At 35.9% G+C, this 15,071-nt stretch overlaps 1 long non-coding RNA gene and 1 pseudogene across 2 annotated transcripts; one reads left to right on the top strand and one right to left on the bottom strand.

Moving 5' to 3' along the window:
* Window positions 1–1,738: 1,738 nt before the first annotated feature.
* LOC148930842 (uncharacterized) lies at window positions 1,739–4,555 on the top strand. The gene is made up of 2 exons (XR_016137402.1): window positions 1,739–1,826; window positions 1,901–4,555. It is a non-coding gene; the product is annotated as an uncharacterized LOC148930842 (long non-coding RNA).
* A 60-nt stretch (window positions 4,556–4,615) lies between these two features.
* On the bottom strand, window positions 4,616–9,566 carry LOC125212087 (wall-associated receptor kinase-like 1 pseudogene; annotated as a pseudogene). Its single transcript, XR_016137401.1, has 2 exons — window positions 9,353–9,566; window positions 4,616–7,003 (listed from the first exon to the last, which is right to left on the bottom strand). The product of XR_016137401.1 is annotated as a wall-associated receptor kinase-like 1 pseudogene (transcript).
* Between the last annotated feature and the right edge of the window lie 5,505 nt (window positions 9,567–15,071).

The following is a 15,071-nucleotide window of genomic DNA, read 5'->3' as shown; positions in this document are numbered from 1 at the left end:
TTTGATTAATTTCAGCAGTTCTTAACTCACGCTATCATTATTAATCAAATAAATCATGCTATCAATCTCGTAACTCTACTTTATTAAAAGATAAATTGTTTGTCTAGTAGTATTATGTTTACAGAATGTATGAATAATCCATTTTGATATTTTTTAAAAATATTTTATTGAATTTCTGATATGTTAAAAAAATTATATTAAAAATTAATATTAATTAATTAATATACAAATTAAATTTAAGATATAACCTACTTTATAATTATTAGTATATTTCGTGTATATATGCAACAAATATAAAAGAGGAAAAATTATAGCATGTCATGAAACTGCATATGACTTAATTATGCTAACTATATGTTTAAAATTTGTATTTGTATGAATATTAGTTACGATCACAATTTTAGGAAAAAATTCTATATTTACTTGAATTTCCATATGCAAGTGATCCCTTCAGGTTCCATTAGTCAAAATATTAGTGGTTGGACATTCCAACTCATCTTGACATGGAGTATATTTTCTCATGAATCAGACATTCATTTCCCAAACAGAAATATTCTTTAAACCCAAAAATTAACTCAAATTGAATGTGTCATTCTAATTTAAACTTTAATACACAAGGATCATGATCACCATAAGTGTGAACAATGAAGGGAAACAACACAATAATTGCAAATTGTAATGAAATTAAAGGATCAATTGTTTTTTTATACCTTCTACCAAGGCACCAAGTTGGGCTTAAGAAGTAAGAACTACTCCTAGCTTTGTCCTCGCACCTCTTTTACAAGCTTCGATTTGTAGAGAGAAAGAGAGTAGTTATTAAGGAAAGATTGAGTTAAAGCGTCTCCTCCGATTACTTAAATTTAGAAAAGAGAAGACACCGACAAGTCTCTTTAATTAAGAAAAGAGAGGACTCAAAATTTAGTGGGCAATTGACTTAAGAGTATACCATCTCTTTGGTCGAAGTTCGGATTTTTCTAAATTATTTCTTTATTTATGTTTTTTAAATTTTTATTACCAAGTAATATACGTAACACACGTTAGAATCGATCGGTAAAATCCAAGTACGATCCAATGTTACTCCTTCCGTGCCTATAAAAATATATGCATTTTTTATATTCGTTCGTTTCATAAAAATATGGACATTTTCCATTTATGAAAAGTTATCCTCAACTCATTATCCATATACATCAATTTATTTACAAACTATACTACTATGACTAATCATTACAATTCACTAAACATGTGTGTCTCACTGTCCACTAATAATGCTTTAACTACTCTTCCTCGTATTTTCTCTACTTTATTAGTCATGAGTAAAGATAAAAGGTACATAAATTATACATATACATAATATACTTACAATTTTTAAATTTAATTGAATTTAACAGGGTTAGATGACATTGACAACCAAATTTTAAATTTGTAGGAAAATATGTAATTTGACCATATTTTTTTATATGAATGACTATATTATTTAATTTTAGTATTTATGATTATTTTGGTTGTTGTTACATCAATTTTACACTCCTTTTTATTCGAATTTATACTTTGTCAAAATTTGAATATTCTAATAATTTCCAATTTTGCAAAATATTTATCCAATTTTAGAATGCACATAACAAACACTGAAAATAAGCAATAGTATTACAGTTTACTGTTTGGATTCCACCATTTGTAATAATGGAGGTCAACTGGTCAACTGAAATCAAATCAGCGCGTTGAATTGGAAAAAATATGTGAACGGGTCCCTCCATTTTGATATGAACGAACACTTTGGAAAGAGAGAGAAGATGACTCTGAAGTCTGAAGTGAATTGGAAGCACTTGGTAATGTCTTGCTTTCTCTTAATTTCTGTATGTCACGACGAATTCTTGATTGAAATTTTGTTCTGTAATAATAGGCTATGCTGCACACGAGCATGCTCGATATAAGGCCTGAAGGTACATACTGTTAATTGAAAAGGTTAGTGCCAAAAAATATTCTACTTGACAAATTCAACCTTTCACTAGTATTTATTAAGCTCTCTCTCTAATTCTGAGCTTAGAGTTGATCATTGAATAGTTGATACTCCATCAGTCCAACAAAAATAGTCTAGAAAAAACAACAATCAACTCAAAAAAAATAAAATCAACATAATTTGATTTCAACGCTTTGAAGTATGGTCGTGTCTTTGAAGTATGGTCGTATGATACAAGTCTTTGATAATGGTCGTATGGTACAAAGACAATGTCTCGGCATTTTGGGCTTGTTTTATTTTTCCTACATTTCTAGATGCTTAGTCGAAGATGTGGATGTCGCCTTGTTCTTTAGCTTACGCTTTGTTGCCTTCTGGCTTATTGGATGACTTCAATTAGTGCTTGGCTCACCTCCACGTCTTTGGTCGATTCTTTTGAAACGACATGCTCCCACGCTTCTCGCAGTGTCGCACCTTCTGCCAAGCCAGACTGTACTTAAAAGGTTTCCTTATCTCAGATCAGAAGATGTCATAGGCCTATATATCGCCCTGTCTCAACCCTCTTCTCCATTTGGCCTCAACATTTCTGTAGATTGCGCAGAACTTTGGGATTGTTGGACCTTTTTGGTAGTTTTATGAAGTTGAGATAAAGAACTCTAGCAGCTTAATATTGTTTGACAGATTATGAATGTTGTAGAAAAGACATAACTAGAGAATTTAGTCATTTCATTTTTGGTCAGTTTATTTGTTTAACAGATTATGAATGTTGTAGAAAAGACAACTAGAGAGACTTTGGTCATTTCGTTCCTCATTGATATTTGTCTGCATATAATCAACATGAACTTTGGAAATCACTTCCTTAGAAATAAGGTAATGAAGTTTAGAGTGTCCACAGTGGGAGGGCCGTGGCCCTTGGCCCGGGCTTGGGCAGCCCGCGGCCCCCCACTACTGAGCTGAGAGGAGGACGCGGCCGTGGGTGGTGGACGAGGGAGAGCCGAGCGCTCGGCCAGGCCGAGGCTCTTGGGCACACGGCTCGGCCCACTACTGCAAGGGCCGAGAGCCGCGGCCCTGCCCACCGATTTTATTTTTTATTTTTTATTTGTTTTCAAATTTTTTTATATATTCGTCCTTTCTCCTCCATTTTTTTTACCCCAAACCAAACTCTACTCTTTCCACTTGATTTCAATTTAGTTTCAAAACATGGATTTCGACGATGAAAATTTTCAGCGCTTGGTCGATGAGGAGTTCGAAGAACTCGTTGCAGCGGTGCAAGTTGAAGCCGACGAGGAGGAGGCGGCTTTGGCGGCGGCGGCGGCCATCCCTCGGCCGAGATATCGTCGCCGGTATATCAACCGTGACCATGTCGGAGCCGACCAGCGGTTGATGGAAGACTACTTCGGCGATAACCCCCGTTATACGCCGGAGATTTTTCGTCGGCGATTCAGAAAGTCGCAACGACTCTTTATCCACATTGCGGATTGTTTGTCTCAGCGATACAGGTGCTTCACCTTGCGGAGTGTTGCCATCGGTCGACCCGGATTGTCGACATATCAGAAGTGCACAGCCGCAATTAGGCAGCTTGCCTATGCCGGGCCTGCTGACATGTTCGACGAATATCTACAGATGGGCGAAACGACTGCCCTTAAGACGCTGAGACAGTTTTGCAAGGGTATCAAAGAACTCTTCAAAAGGGAGTACCTACGGAAGCCGACGGCCGAGGAATGCCAGAGACTGATAAATATGCACGGGACTGTGCATCATTTTTCGGGCATGATGGGCAGCATCGATTGCATGCACTGGGAGTGGAGGAACTGCCCGGTGGCTTGGAAGGGGCAGTTCACTTCTGGTTTCAAAGGGCGACATCCCACGATGATCCTTCAAGCCGTTGCTGACTACCGCTTGTGAATCTGACATGCGTATTTTGGTGTCGCTGGGTCGAACAACGGCATCAACGTTCTACAATCATCACATCTCTTCAATGATGAGTCCCGGGGTGAGGGTCCGCAAATCAGCTTCGTGGCCAATGGCACGCAGTACAACAGGGCATACTATTTGGCCGATGGAATATATCCTCGCTGGCCCGTGTTTGTCAAGACGATCCGACAACCAGTTGGGCCGAAACAGACCTATTTTGCAAAAAAACAAGAGGGTGCTAGGAAGGATGTTGAGCGGGCTTTTGGAGTCCTCCAATCGCGATGGGCCATTTTACGGTGTCCGGTTCGACAATGGCACGAAAATGATGTCGCATACATCATGACTGCGTGTATCATATTCCACAATATGATAATAGAGGATGAAGACTTTACTGCAGAGCGTTGGGTACCGGAAGATGGTGCTAGCACAAGTCACGGTATTGCAACCCCTCCTCTGCAGATGGGTGTACCACGCAGTAATGAATACTTGATTCAGCGCTTCACCAATATGCAGAGTGAAATATCACATTCAACACTGCTGGCTGATTTGGTTGAAGAGGTCTGGAACCGTAGAGGAGGGGGCGCAGCGTGATAGGGGTTCTCTTTGTTGTTCGCGTTGTATCGAAAATTTTCGTTGTATAATTTTCCCTTTTATAACAATACAACGAAATTTTGTTTATTTTAATTATTTCTATGTATTTTAATTATTATATGTAAATAATTTTTATTCTAGCTAAATTAAAATATATCAAAAAAATATAAGAAAATAATTTTAATTGGTGGCCCAGGGGGCTACCATTGTGGTGACCAAGTTTTCATGGGCAGGGCCAAGTTTGTTGGGCATGCCCAAGAAATGGTGGCTTGGGAATGCCCAAGAGGGCCACCATTGTGGACACCCTTAGAAGTTTTAAAAATATGCATAAATGACGAAACATGAAAAGGTAAACACACACAGATACAAGAATCCAAATAGCTGAAAGATAAAGAAAATGATTGGGTTGCTTGCTCAGACATGTCAAAGTAATATTCTTCAAGATTCGTCAGATGATGAACATTCAATGATTTCTGAGATGGGAGAGAAGCCATCAGAGTCCACATCTTCAGTCGGATCACAGCCACTGCTTTGTATCTGTTTTTCAGGAATCTCTACTTTAATTCCTTCCAAGTGGTGTGCAACTTCCTTCATCGTTGGCCTGCCCTTCCCGTTCAAATGGAGACATCTTTTTGCGATTTCAGCCATCGCCTCGATTTCCTCCTTTTTGCCCTCTTTGAGCACCCTCGCATCCACAATATTGAATAACTGATCTTGTTCCATGGAATGCAGGAAATGCGTGGCCAGACCCCTTCCTTCCTCAACTCTAACAGCCGATACAGCTTTCTCCCCTGTCAAAAGCTCAACCAGCACCACTCCGAAGCTGTAAACGTCACTCTTTTCAGTGAGATGGCTCGATTGGAAGTACTCCGGATCCACGTACCCGAACGTGCCTACCACTCGGGTAGTCACGTGAGTTTTATCAAGGGAAATTGATCTTAACGTCCCAAAATCTGATATTTTAGCACGATACTTTTCATCCAAGAGTATGTTGGTTGACTTGATGTCACGGTGATAGATAGGGACAGATGCAGCAGAGTGCAAGTAGGCGAGTGCTCCGGCCACTTGCTTGGCAATTCTCACCCGCAATTCCCAGAATAAGGGGAAATCCTCGTGCGGATGATGGATGTGAGAGAAGAGAGTCCCATTGGGGATGAACTCATAGACAAGACGAGGAACTGCACTTTCCAGACAAAAACCCAACAGCTTGACCACATTCCTATGGTTTATCTGTGATACAATAACTACCTCATTAATGAAGTCTACCACATCACCTTGGTTCAACCCCTCTGACTTCTTCACTGCTACAATTGTTCCATCCTCCAACATCCCTTTATACACAACACCTTCACCACCACGGCCAAGTACTCGATTCTCATTGTAATCATCAGTAGCCTTTGCCAACTCAACAGAAGTAAACAATCTGGTTTTCTCAATGTCATTCTCAAGAGCAGCCAACTGTTGCTCCAACAAAATGCTTCCATCTTTCTTCGAAGACATGTGTTTTCGGCTAGCCTCGTTAGCCTTGTTAACCTCTTTAGCCTTAAGAGTGCGAGTAATAGCTTTGTGGTATTTCCAAGCTGCAGCGAGCAGCACACCAACCACACTGCCGATAACAATGGATACTATTTTAATGACGGGTTGAGATCCTTCATTCGGAGATATCCCACATCCATCAACAATATATGGATTTCCTTCGTGTTTTCCACATGTGCAGTATTTTGTTGAAGATACATAAAACAAAGTATTTATGTCCTTGCAACTACTTCCAGAGATCACATCAGAAGGAGATGAGCAATAACCATTTTGTTTATCAAATTCCCACTCAAGTACCAATGGCACAAATCCAAACTCACGATCAAATGGATTCAACCGGTCATCCACAAGGCCTCTATACCTTTTGTAATCCTGATTTTGCAACCATTTCTTGTCAACAGGAAAAACATACCCACAGAAACTTCTATTGCTGGTTTGAATACTTTGGTAAGTACACTCAAACTCTTGGACTCGTCTTGGAATTGATGTTTGGCAGCAATTTATGCCATTGCAACTGATCACATCTGTAGAATTAGCATCATCACACATAGCCAGGCATCCTCCAACAAGAGTTCCATTATCATGAAACCATACAGCAGCGTTGCAGCCTAGTACAGCAAACGTGTTGTACTCTGCTGAGACTGTGAAAGGACTTCCTGTGAGTGATACGGGTAGAGATTCTCTTGTTTGCCGCCCTTCAGAGCAGTTTACAGGCAGCACGGGCAGATTCACTATAACCACACCGTAGATAGAAACATTCACTACTTCCAAGTTTATACTGCTCAAGAATGGCACCATTCTTGAGGAGTTTCCAGTTGATTTTTTGCAAATAACTGTGAATGGGGAGTTTGCACTGCAATTGGAACCAATTCCAAAAGGATAGGGAATGGTGACATCTCCACACTTTTCTGGACAACCGGGCTTCGACATAGAACTTGCAAGAGTTGGGGTTATGGCGAAGCATAGGGTGGAAAAGACCAGAATTACCAAGGATAGCTTCATTTCTTGCTGGAAAGATTGATGAATATGAAATCATAAACCATAATGTTAATGAAAACAGAGTTTAAAGAAAGAACAGAAGTATTAAACCCCAACACTTGAGTGAGTTTTAATGTGTTTTCAGATTTATAATAGATGTACCCTTAACCCTCCCATCATAGGTTTCTATTTGAAGTAGAAATGAAGCTGAGACGAAGTCAGAGACAAGAAATGTGTCAAAAAAGGCCTCGCGTGCTGCACATGGCACGGACCATGCGGTTGGTTAACAAAATGCAAGGCCTGTGCAAGGTGTTTTCTCATGAGTGATCCAGGGTAGATCACTCAGCCGAGTAGGTATCTTCATCAATACACTCGGCCGAGTCATCGGCGGAAAAGGTTCCAAAAACTTTTATTCGACTTGAGTGGTGTATCACAACACATTAAAGACAAACCACCCAAACTTCATCACTCAGACACGAACTACTTCATGCATGCAGTAGAGAACCACTATGGGACCTATGATTTAGAGTTTTCTCTTGTACTACCTTCGTCCACTATTAATTGACACAACTTTCCTTTTCATCTGTCCGTTAATTAACACTTGTTATTGGAGAATGAGTCACACTTCATATTTTAATACATTTTCATACTCCATCCGTCCCACAAAAAAATGGACATTTGGGACGGTACGAGAAATTAATGCACAATCGATAAAGTAAGAGAGAAATGAAAAGAAAAAGTAATTATAGTATTGTTAGTAAAGAATGAGGCACACCTTATTAAAGAGAAAGAAGTTATCAAAAATAGAAGGGGATATTTTTATGGAAAATCCCAAAATGGAAAATGTCCTTATTTTTATGTGAAGGATTAAGTAATTAGCAATTACGTTACAAAATTTTCCCTCCATCCCTAAAAAAGTATGGACATTTGGTTTTGTACAAGTTTTAATATAAAGTAAAAGTCAATTTTGGTATAAACATATGACCAAAATATGAATGTAATTAGTCCAAAATATTCACTTTTTGAAAAACGGGTCCATAACAAATGAAAATGTCGTCAAAGTAGTTCTTTTTTTTACGGTTCCATAAAAAACTAACGGTCAACGCTAATGCACACTGGCATGACCGTTAGTTTTTTTACGGAACCGTAAAAAAGGACCACTCCGGCAAGAATTTCATTTGTTACGAACCTGTTTTCCAAAAAGCTAATGGTTTGGACCAAATTCGTATTCTGATCATATGTTTAGGATCAAAATTGACCTTACTCTTTAATAGTATATAATTGGTAAAGTAAGATAAGAATAGATAAACGTGGTGTAAGTAGTCTATAGGGGTAATGTATTGTTTAATTATTCCAAATTTGAAAATTCATACTTTTCAAAGATACATAATAAGGAAATACTCCCTCCATCCGCGAATAAGAGTCTCGTTTTTTTTCATTTTAGTCTGTCCGCGAATAAGAGTGTCAGTTCACTTTTACCATTGATGGTAATAGGTTCCCACGTTCCACTAACTCATTCCACTCACATTTAAAATTTAAACTATTATATACAAATGAGACTCATATTCCACTAACTTTTTTCATCCATTTTTTTCTAACATTTCTTAAAACCCGTGCCGCCAAGAAATGAGACTCTTAATGGCGGATGGAGGGAATAGTTCATACTTTTTTAGAAGGAAGAGAGTATAAAATTAAAATGAATTATGAATTTATTTGAATATAATTTAATGTATAAAAATATTTAATGTTCGTATTTTTCCTAGAGCAGAGAGGTCCTGTGTCAAGCACTCCCAACAACAAATTTTAAATTTTTTTGTAAAGAACAAAAAACCTATTTCTGGTTTCGACCGATTTCATTGTTTCACGTCAGTTCAACATGATTGGTGTTCTAAATATAAAAAATGGATATCTTAAGTGGAACAAATTACAACTGATGACAAAAAGATTCAAACTTGGTACCTCGTACAATAATGTCTAAGTTCTTTGCCATTAAGACAAATGCTCTAAACATGCGAATATTTAGAGATTGGGTACCAAAATCATGCCAACGCCATTTTCTGAGTACCATTTTTATTACTCTTAATAAAATTAGATCAGATCTCATTTCTTAAATCATTATTGTTGTTCGATTAAACAAACATTTACTTCCTTGTGAAATGAATCGACAACTAAATATTACAAATAAAGTCGTTTTCTAGCACTAGTAATAATTTTAGGGGTACAAATTGAACTTATTGTGTATAAGCTTAATTATCTAAAAAGTGGTTTAAATTAAATGGGTCAATCTACTCTAAATATAAATCACAAAGAACAAGCGAAGGAAATGACACAAATAATTGCAGTTAGTAATGAAATCAAAGGATCAATGTGTCTATGTACCTTCTTCTACCAAGGCACCAATTTTAGCTTAAGAAGCGCCTTGCTTGATTACTTGTCAGCTTCAATTCAAATGTGAGAGACAGTGTAGTTACTGTGGAACGACTGAGGAATCTCAGCGTTTACTTTGATGAGAGAGAGAAGACTCGAAAATATCATATAGTAAAAGAGAAATAGTGTTTCAATAAACTCCAAGTTTACAAGGACTCAGAAATTACTGGGCAATGGTTAGTACTACTGAGTAGTGTATATTAGTACAAGTACAACTCAATACTTCAATTCCACAATTTATTGTTAGCATAATTGCTTTTCAAGGAATCGAAATTTTTAAAACAGAAAAAATCAACATTAGTATACAGAGTAGTACTACTATAATTTTATTTAAATAATATATTTATTCACTTAAAATTATATTTATTAAAATATTTCTAATCTAATATAAATGCAATTGATCGCTAGGAGTTATAATCAATGTCGAACCAATTTTAAAGACCGAACTTCTGAAACCCATCATGGTTAGCTTGTTTTAGGTCATATTATTAAGACATTGTTAGTTTGTTTTAGGTCATGCTTATAAAATTCGGATTTGAAAAATACGGATGTGATCATTTTATGTCATACTTACTATCATAACCTAAAACAGACTAAGAATGACCTACATGTTATCTAAATATGACCTTTGGGTATGGTTCTGTGGTTCGGCTATAAGATTGAGTTTTGCTGTAACACAACTCTGATAGCTAGTATCAAAGACGTTGGTCAAATTTTGAATTTCAACACAAACTTGATTTTTTATGTTACTATGTTCTTTTATGTTTGGTTTAAGTTATATGTAAACATAAATAGTAGCACTCCATAGTCCCTCCATCCAAAATTAAGATGACCCATTTATTTTTCGTACATATTTTAGATAAATGATAGTACTAATAAATAGTTAAATGAGAGACAAAATAAAGTAAGAAAGTGAATAATATAGAGGATATTCTCGCTTACTTTAATAATTTAAATATTTATTGTCATTTTTTAAAAGTAATACGGAAAAGAAAAAGGTCATTTTAACTAAAACAGAAGAGTAACTAAACATGTCAGATCGATAAATTTGTGGAATATTGCAAACTCAATCTATATTCAGTGTTATTTACAACCAAATTTTAAGTTCATAGAATAATTAGTAATTCAGTCACTAATAGCTCAATGCATAATTATGTAGATTAGATACGATATCACGATATGGATGTTTAGATTAAGGTCAAATAATAGGAACGCGTTCAATTGAAAAAGATACACGTCTACCAAAAAAAAAAACACGGTAACACGGGTCCCTCCATTTTGATTTGAACGAAGACCTTGGAAAGAGCAGACAAACAACGACTCTGAAGTCAAATGGTAACACATGGTAATGTCTTGCTTTCTCATTCTGTACGTTACCACGAATTGATTGAAAGGCTGAACGTCCATTCTGTTCATTGTAAAGGCTAGAGAGTACGTGTATGAGAGTTAGTCAAGCAATAGTACAGCCAGCGGCGAAGCTAGGAATTTTGCGGTGGGGGGCCCAAGAAGAAGAAAAATTTTAACGCTCACTGTTAATAGATGTAGGTATCTCTCGATGATTTTTTCATCGAAATTAGTCGTACGAAGACTATTTTATATTTTGCCTTTTTTTCATCATTTAGAATTAGAAGATCTTAAAAATTAAAAGAATGTTTTCAGATATTTAGTACACAAGAAATAAATGCATATCAAAAAAATTTAATCTAATCAAGAATAATTGATATAAGCACTTCGTGATGACCTTGAAAAGAATTTTACCTACCAATAAGATTAAGTTTTTCATAAATAAAGCAATTTTTTAAATGTACATATTATTTTATTTTTGATAAAACTATTAATTATATTACAATACTAATAAAAAAAATAGTTTAAAAATGTATATTACAGTATTTACAAGTTATTGAACAAATAATATAATATTTATGAATTAAACACATCTCTAAAAAAATAAATTGACAATAAAAGTTATTGAATAAATATAGCACATCTCTAAAATATCACAAAAAACAAATTAGAATATAGCATTGGATTAAATATATAAAAATAATCTTTCACATTCTAGGTAAATATAGCAAGAATGATTTGATAAGAAATGACTTTACTCTAAGGGCATAAAAAGAGGAAGGCGTGGGGGGTGAGAATCGAACTCAGCACCCATCCCCAGCTATGATCTATTGCCACCTTCACTTGCCAACTGCACTATCAAAATATAAATGAAACATGTCTGAATATATATATTATACTTAAAACCCAATGGCTGGGAGGCCCTTGGGCCCCCTGCCCCACCGTAACTCCGCCAGTGAGTGCAGCTAATGCTCAAGGTCAAAAGTCTCAGATTCAAGTCCTTTCGTGGCGCGACTATTATATTTAAAATTGTTTACCCACCTTGAGGCAAAAGGTCTCAGATATTAAATTTAAAATTGTTTACCCACCTTGAGGCAAAATGTTTCAAATTCGAGTCCTCTGTGGTGCAGTCTTTAAATTTAAAAATTCTTTAAATTTAAAACTATTTACCATCCAAAGAAAAAAGGAAAGAAAAAGGAAAAGGTTAAAGGATCTCTAAATTTAAAATTATTTCCCCATCCAAAAAAAAGAAAAAAGGGAAGAAAGAAAAAAGGTTAAACCGTTAAAGGGTCTTCAAATTTAAAACTATTTATCCATCCCAAGAAGAAAAGGTTAATCGGATTGCTGCGGCTGTCAAATACTCCATGTGTCTCACTAGAAATTGAACGTTTTCCATTTTGGATTGTCCCATTAAAAATGAAATATTTTTCTAAATAGAAATAATTTTATATCTACTTTTTCCTCTCTCTTACTTTACTCTCTCTTCTTTAACTCACAAAACAACACTACATAAAATCATATGCCGAAAAACAAATGTTTTATATTTATTGGGATGGAGGGAGTATATTTTTTTTATATTTTCTTAGTTTATTTTGTGATGAATTGGCGGATAATTTTTTTTAGCTATATTGACTCTTAGAGCAAGTTTTTATAGCTATGACGTTGTTCCGCCTCTGTTGAGAATATTCTTAATGTCAAACACAACTACAAATTCAAACTTTCATATTTTATTTATGCTCTTTCTTTTTATAATTTTAAAATTACACTTCATTAGTAGTTGAAAATGGTCGAGCTAATTACTCTCTTCGTTTATAAAAAATAGTCACATTTGTAGATGACATGGATTTTAACGAGAAATTTGGCAAAGTAAGAGATATAGAGATGACTCAACTTATTTTTAACACAAGTATACGAGGTTAATGTAGCAAATAGTAAGCAAAGAGTATTGTATCCACAGAGACAATGAGTGTCAACCTAATTACCACGAACCAACCTCAACTACTATTTAGATGAATCGGAAAGTTTTGGTTTTCTTAAATCTACTTAAAAGCAAAGTAAAAACAATTAAAAACAACTAGAGAACTAAAAGCAAATAAAATAGAACGGATGTAGATCAAGGATGAGAAGGGTAGAATTCTATGGGATCGATAACAACTGTAACACCCCAACTTTTCTTAGCCTTTTAGTTGTTCTCGAAAGGACGTAAATTTTCAAGCCGAATCAAATCTTTGTTTACTTTCAACACTTAAATGAGTATTGAACGTAGTATAGATGATCAAGAGGGGTTTAAGATTTTGTCTAAAATTTAGAATAACACCGTGTATTAAATATTAATGAAATTATCTTAAGTTATAAGCCTTGGGCCTAAAAATATAAAAGATATGTTGGGTTTAAGAAATTGCAAAATTTAATCACAGTATTTTAGTTTGAGCCCACTAAGAGCCCAATCTCATCAATTCTTCTATACTGCCACTTGTAAGTTTTCTCTTCCTAAATGTTACTTCAACCTCCTCCTTCCACCGCCTACTTGTACTTCGTGTATATTTTAATTCACCGATCAATATTCCATTAAATCTTCCAGCAAAAATGCACGATTCATACATGTCTCCTTTCCATTTCCTCTTTCAAATTCACAAATGGAATTCAAGCAAAGAAACAATGGAATGAGCAGATAATTTCCAAGATGATTTATAAAGCTTTCCCCTGAAGTTTCAATTTACAATAGGAAATCTTCCTCTAAACTTTTTATTTTATTTTCTATATCATTACATGAAGCATAACTTGGATAAATAATAAAGAATAAATCATCAATTGTCCTTATTAGAAATGGACCATCTAAACTTTTTATTTTATTTTCTATATCATTACATAAGCATAACTTGGATAAATCATAAAGAATAAATCTTGTCCTTATTAGAAATGAGTCACTCACCTTTAAAAGGCCTCACAAGGGAGAGTGTTATCCATCCTTATATAGAAGAGATAGGATCATCACCAAGCCGATGTGGGACAAGATATTAGAATTTTAACACGCCCCTTAAAAGGCCTCATAAGGAAGAGGGTTATCCATCCTTATATAGAAGAGATAGGATCATCACCAAGCCGATGTGGGACAAGATATTAGAATTTTAACACGCCCCCTCACGTGTGGGTCGGAATGACACATCAGACTTCCATCACGTGGGTAGGCAAGAGAAGAGATAAAGGAAATAAACTTCATCATCGACTTGGGCCCTGCTCTGATACCATATTAGAAATGGGTCACTCACCCCTTGACTCAACTTTATTTTACCCAATTAATACCCGCAAGTGTACGGGGTTATCGTAGCAAACAGCAAGCAAGAGTATATCGTATCCCACAGAGACAATTTAGTGTAAACCTAAGTATCACGAACAAATTTCAACTACTATCCAGACGATCAAAATTTTGGGTTTGAAACTTACACTACTAAAAGCATATAAATCAAAGATTAAAAGTAAGCACTTAAACGATCGAGCAAATAAGCAAGCTGCAGAAAATGACGGAGGAATATGCAGAATTCAAGGATCCGATGCACAACTCATATCCTAACCCAATTGAAATTAAATTACCATTTAAAGTCTCTAGAATTGTTGAATCAATCGCAAATATGAATTTAACCCTTTCCCAAGGTGAGAAATCCATAGATTAAGTGTAACAATCGAAGTCCCCTTCTAATTCTTAGACTTAACTCCCAAAAGATTGATTAGATTAAAGATCCCACTCAGAATCGCAACTCTCCCGAGTTTTATTGAATAAAGGTGTGGATTATTCCTCTTTCAAGATTAAATATTTCACCTCCCGATTACTCTAAGGAACCCTAACACTACCAATTGGTGATCAAGCAATTGACAGGAAAAAACACAGGAATAAACCAAACAATCATAAGAGCTAGATAAAACGAAATCAATTAGATTAAAACTATGAATCAATCCATCTTCACCAAGAATTCTACATAAAAGAAGTTTAGCCACTCATATTCATGGAAGAAAACAAATCTAAACTAAAGAAAACAATGGAAAACATGATACGGAGTACAATTGGCGGATGAATTGAAGCTTGAATCTTCAATCTTCTTCCAAGAGTGCTTGAGAGAGATAGTTTGTGTGTTTCACGGCGATCGAGAATGAGTAGAGTTGCCCTAGCTATACTTTCTTATTCCCCTCTTCCAAAAATCGCGTTTCAAAATAGAAAATCGCCGGAAATACGTACCCGGCCGGGTGGGACTCTTTCGGTACTCTCTGGAGTCGCGCAGGCCAAATTGCGCCACCCGGCCGGGTGGGACTTCTTCCGAGCTCTCTGGACTCT

Source organism: Salvia hispanica, chromosome 3 (assembly GCF_029641045.1).
Source record: "Salvia hispanica isolate PSC_SH4W2 chromosome 3, Shi_PSC_v1, whole genome shotgun sequence".
Classification (NCBI taxonomy): Eukaryota; Viridiplantae; Streptophyta; class Magnoliopsida; order Lamiales; family Lamiaceae; genus Salvia; species Salvia hispanica.
Note: the sequence above shows the minus strand (reverse complement) of the source record. Positions and strands in the feature narration are given on the sequence as shown.